The sequence below is a fragment of the Brassica napus genome, chromosome A6 (assembly GCF_020379485.1).
Source record: "Brassica napus cultivar Da-Ae chromosome A6, Da-Ae, whole genome shotgun sequence".
Classification (NCBI taxonomy): Eukaryota; Viridiplantae; Streptophyta; class Magnoliopsida; order Brassicales; family Brassicaceae; genus Brassica; species Brassica napus.
Genome location: NC_063439.1, coordinates 11,913,144 through 11,919,143, shown reverse-complemented (window position 1 = coordinate 11,919,143; position 6,000 = coordinate 11,913,144). Strand labels below are relative to the sequence as shown.

Here is a 6,000-nt window from a genome sequence, read left to right as displayed (position 1 = left end):
TTTTAAAACAAAAATATCGTACAGTTTTAGAAGAGTTATTCAGAGATGTAAGATGTAGCTAAAACAACAAATCTTATTCAGATGCAATTTAAATTATCGCACAATATACTCAATGGTCATGCTGCCACGTCTTCAAAAAAAATCAGCCAATCAGAAGCATTTAATTAGACACGTCAGACAGGTCTCACAGTGTGGGCTTCGTCCAAAGTCGAGCATGTCACCGTGTGTTTGTGTTTTGCGTTTTAGTTCCGCGTGTATTGTTGACTTATGACAGGTTGTGATTTGCTTGGATATTGATTTATGGAATGGGCTGGGCTGGTTTACTAACTATTATGTTTGTTTATGTACAAAACCATTGGTCCAATATATACAACCAAAGCCTCTCTTCGTTATCTTCCTCTTCCATGTAGAGTAGGTTTCAGTCGGTTCAGTCTCCTCTGAGAAATCAAAGTGACCCTTTCGGTTTCCATGGAGCAGTGAATCTTCTTCTACCTCTACATCTCCCCATCTTAACTCTTTGGATCATTAATGCTTCAGAATCCTAACAATTCAGTTATTCCTTCCTATATAACCTCATCGTAAAAACTGAAACTTTACATCTCAAATCCAGTAATCACCATTACAGATTTAGAGAAATCTTCCAACCCTTTCTGTCAAGTGACAGTCTCACCAGAAGACGTCAATTAATTAATTAATCTGTTTGGTCTTCTTCATCCTAGAAAGACAAAGTCCTTCGTGGATTAGATCGGGACGGCTATTGCAGCTTCGATTGGTGGAAGAGCTATCTGACTCTGATCCAAAAAATTCCGGAGGCGGATCATCAGAATTATCACTGCCTGTTACCCTTCCTCTTGATTCATATGCAATCCCACATGAAAACCCTAGGCAAACCCATTATCCAGGTTCCTCCTTGGCTTCTCTTTTTTCATCACCTCTGTCTCTACTATATAGATATAAATCTTAATATCACGCTTTCATTCATTGTGTTTCGTCTAATTGTTTGGAACTAAACGTATCAAAATACTCACTTTAAGAGTTACAAAAAAATACTTACTTTTTAAATTTATTTTTGAACAGAGAACTTGGGAGAGGATGGTGTCAACTTTTACGCTTTGGGCTGTGAGTCACAGACTGTGACGTTGGTAATATTTCTCAGCTCTCTACTCTTTCTGGTTCTGAAACAACAAATCTTATTCAGATGCAATTTAAATTGTAAGAAGAGTGGATAAGTCCAGCCTTTTGACTTCTGAGTACAGAATCATACTTTCATTATTTGCTTGCAGCTAAAAGCAAAAATCATCTCGTAGACAACTGAAGAACAGACTTTCTCTTTTTTTTTTTCAGAATCACTTTCTTGCATTTGGAAATATCATCTTCTCTCCTCCGTGCTCTTGTAGTGCTTCCTCCACAAACCGCTATGTCACTTTATTAAATCAAGGTAGTTGTTGCTGCTGCTTTCAGTGAGCAACGATGATGAAACATCTTCAAGCAGATGAATCAATAGGGTGGAAGGTTTACCAAGTGTAACAGATAAGTGGAGAGGTTCACTGAGTCATATACGACAGAAGCGGTGGCCATGGAAACTTTTTTTCAGATCTTCGACACTGGTGTAGCTCTAACACGTCATCCATTTGCTCTTTTTATCTGGCCCACTACCAATAAGTAAAAAAAAATGATCATCTTGTAGTCTTTACAATCACAAGATAACAAAAAGGACACCTTTGATCCATAAATTAGATAACTTTCTTGTGTTCAGAACCAGAAAGAGTAGAGAGCTGAGAAATATTACCAACGTCACAGTCTGTGACTCACAGCCCAAAGCGTAAAAGTTGACACCATCCTCTCCCAAGTTCTCTGTTCAAAAATAAATTTAAAAAGTAAGTATTTTTTTGTAACTCTTAAAGTGAGTATTTTGATACGTTTAGTTCCAAACAATTAGACGAAACACAATGAATGAAAGCGTGATATTAAGATTTATATCTATATAGTAGAGACAGAGGTGATGAAAAAAGAGAAGCCAAGGAGGAACCTGGATAATGGGTTTGCCTAGGGTTTTCATGTGGGATTGCATATGAATCAAGAGGAAGGGTAACAGGCAGTGATAATTCTGATGATCCGCCTCCGGAATTTTTTGGATCAGAGTCAGATAGCTCTTCCACCAATCGAAGCTGCAATAGCCGTCCCGATCTAATCCACGAAGGACTTTGTCTTTCTAGGATGAAGAAGACCAAACAGATTAATTAATTAATTGACGTCTTCTGGTGAGACTGTCACTTGACAGAAAGGGTTGGAAGATTTCTCTAAATCTGTAATGGTGATTACTGGATTTGAGATGTAAAGTTTCAGTTTTTACGATGAGGTTATATAGGAAGGAATAACTGAATTGTTAGGATTCTGAAGCATTAATGATCCAAAGAGTTAAGATGGGGAGATGTAGAGGTAGAAGAAGATTCACTGCTCCATGGAAACCGAAAGGGTCACTTTGATTTCTCAGAGGAGACTGAACCGACTGAAACCTACTCTACATGGAAGAGGAAGATAACGAAGAGAGGCTTTGGTTGTATATATTGGACCAATGGTTTTGTACATAAACAAACATAATAGTTAGTAAACCAGCCCAGCCCATTCCATAAATCAATATCCAAGCAAATCACAACCTGTCATAAGTCAACAATACACGCGGAACTAAAACGCAAAACACAAACACACGGTGACATGCTCGACTTTGGACGAAGCCCACACTGTGAGACCTGTCTGACGTGTCTAATTAAATGCTTCTGATTGGCTGATTTTTTTTGAAGACGTGGCAGCATGACCATTGAGTATATTGTGCTTTTAGTATAGTATATAGATTATCAAAATAAATTAAGTTTATTAAACTTAATAAATCATTAAATTTTTTAAGTTTAATAAATTATAGATTGACCCCATTAACTTAGCTTAAAATCAATTAAACCCGATTGTGATGTTGCCACCATATTATTATTTACTTCGTACATGTGAAATGTATTAACATAAACTTCGTGTAGTTGTAGACACATTCTCATACATTGGATGGTTTCCACCATATTATAGTAAATTTCGTGTAGCTAGGAAACTTTTTTCCTTCAAAAAAACTACCTGAACTTCTTAAAACGTGCCTAAATCTACATTGACTCTAACAGAAGTTAATCAACCGTTAACAAGATAAACGACGTCGTTTTGATATACGAAGAAAAGTGTCAATTTTGACCCCAACACTCTCAGTCTTACCAAATAGGACCCGAACAAATGTTCAGTGCCAAAAATGACCTGAACTAAATTATAATTTAAGAAAAATTGTCCAAATTTTTTTAAACTTGAATAAATCTACATTGAGAGGTTGATTGTTTGCTGATTCTGGATTAGATTCTAGGTTCTGTTTTTCCAAAATCTACTTTTACCCAATCAAAATTTAACTAAATAGATTTCCTATATTTTAGGAAAACCCGTTTTTCAACCCCTACACCATTTTTATATATAGAAACCAAAATTCACTTTTTATGTGCTTTTATGGTTTCCAAACGACGGATTTCATTTTCTTTCAGTAAATTAGTTTTTCATATATATAAATATATATGCCATTCTAGAAAACAAACAAAAAAACTTACAAATAATAATGTTCTCTACGAATTAAGTTATTTTAATTTTTATCTAAGTTAATTTATAGTTTTTAGTCATTATTTTTACCATAAATATTAAAGAAAAGTATAATAATTTCTTTAGTTATAAGTACTATACCTTTATTACACTGGAATTTAATTTTTTATTTTTTAAATCAAGCTTTTAATTTTATTATATAATGTTTGAATTACAAAACAATTATACATTTTTACCAAAGTTATAAAATATATTTAAACTAAAACTACACTAAAATAAAAAACCAAAATTTAAAATAAATCTTTATTGTTTTCATTTCATTAGTTTTAGAAAAACTAAAAAAATACAGAAAATATACAACCATAAAAATATATAAATAAAAATTATGTTTGCATTTAACCACAGTTTTTATTTACAGTTTTTTAAAAAATAATTTTATTAAATAAATTTATATGTGTTTTGATGACAATATTTTATATTTTATTATTTTGCAGAATAAATATTTTACTATGAACAATATTTTCATTCTATTAGTTTTAAAAACAAAAACCAAAAACTAAAAACCAAAATCTAAAACAACCATTCATGTTTTTCAAAAACCCAAAATCCACTGCAAAATCAAAATCCAAAAAACCAAAACCTAAAATCTAAAAACCAAAAACTAAAACCCAAAAACCAAAAACTAAAATCTAAAACCTGGGGAAACAATCATTACCTTACTCTAACAGAAGTTAGTTAACCGTTAACAAGATAAGACGACGTCATTTTGATATATATATTAAAAATATGTTCATTTCGGGACACAAACCCGTGTCGGGATCTCTTTTTAAAGGGGCACACTAACAACTAAACTAAAATAATATTTTGAAATATTATTACAAATTGAAATTCCCCATTATATAAACTACTATTCTTCTTCATCTTTTCCAATTTAAAATTTTGGTGATTGCTTATATATATTTTAGTTATTTTTTAATATTTTTAATATTGTTTACAAGATATCTTAGTGAAAGAAAGGTAAAAGGCCTCTTAACATAATCTATAGTATTAACTTTGAAAAAATAAAAAAATTACCACTTAAGTTTAAAAATTAAAAATAATTTATATAAGAATTTTATTAATAAATTAACGTCTTAAAGTCTATTTAAGATCATATAATAATAAATATTTTATCATTTATATTTTAGTAAGATATAAGTTTATTAAAGATATGATAAATAAAAAACATGTTAATGTATTTATATAAATCAGAAAAAATTGTCACCAAAATCTTAAATTGGATAAGATGAAGAATAATAGTAGTTTATATAATTTAAAATTTGTACTAATATTTCAAAAAGTTACTTTTATCTAGTTGTTAGTGTGCCCCTTTAAAAGGGTATCACAACACGATTTGAGTTCTGGAATGAACAGTTTTTTTAGAAAAAAATAAAAATAAATTATATATATATATATCAAAACGACGTCGTTTTATCTTGTTAATGGTTGACTAACTTCTGTTAGAGTCAATGTAGATTTATGTAAGTTTTAAGAAATTCAGGTAGCTTTTCTTAAATTATAATTAAGTCGAGGTCGGTTTTGGTATTTACCATTTGTTCGGGTCCTATTTGGCACGACTGAGAGTATTGGGGTCGAAATTGACACTTTTCCTTGTATATCAAAACAACGTCATTTTATCTTGTTAACGATTCACTAACTTCTGTTAGAGTCAACATAGAATTAAGCACGTTTTAAAAAGTTTGGTAGTTTTTTTGAATTATTATTGAGTTGAAGTCGTATTTAGCACTGATCAATTGTTCGTGTCGTATTTGGCATGACCTAAATTGTTGGGATCGAAATTGACACTTTTCCCAAGGTTCGAAGACAAAGATGATTGTTGTAGACTTATGTTTAAAGAAAACACTTGATGAGTAGTAGTGTGTAAAGCCAAGCCCATTATATAGAAGAATCCTGAAAAAGTTATTGAAAACTTAGAAAAAAAAATGGTTTGCGGATATTGAAACCACCTTTCCATGGTTGACTAGTTGTTGGAGTTCGGTGAAGAGGAAATTCTCGTGCAAGTCTCATTTGGTACTGCCATTACTGAGAGATCAAGCGCCACTGTCTATGAACTGGCAGATGGGAACGAGGAAGATGCAGTGGGAGCAGAGAAGAGGAGTTGATCAACTACTCTTTCTCTGGGCCTAAGTTTTTTATATGGACTGGTCAGATTACGACCCAAATAAATCACTAGATATGAATCTGAAAATAATATGGAAAACTTGTTTTACCCTCATGTTATGTAGACAATGAGATTTAAAAAAAATCGATTAACAATGGATTATGGACCAATGGTATAAGAAATTTCACTAGAGCGTCAAGAGTAGAAAAGAATAAATGCAT

At 31.8% G+C, this 6,000-nt stretch overlaps 1 long non-coding RNA gene across 1 annotated transcript; it reads right to left on the bottom strand.

Moving 5' to 3' along the window:
* Window positions 1-1,186: 1,186 nt before the first annotated feature.
* Window positions 1,187-2,593, bottom strand: LOC106351684. The gene is made up of 3 exons (XR_001271365.3): window positions 2,030-2,593; window positions 1,790-1,854; window positions 1,187-1,652 (listed from the first exon to the last, which is right to left on the bottom strand). It is a non-coding gene; the product is annotated as an uncharacterized LOC106351684 (long non-coding RNA).
* Between the last annotated feature and the right edge of the window lie 3,407 nt (window positions 2,594-6,000).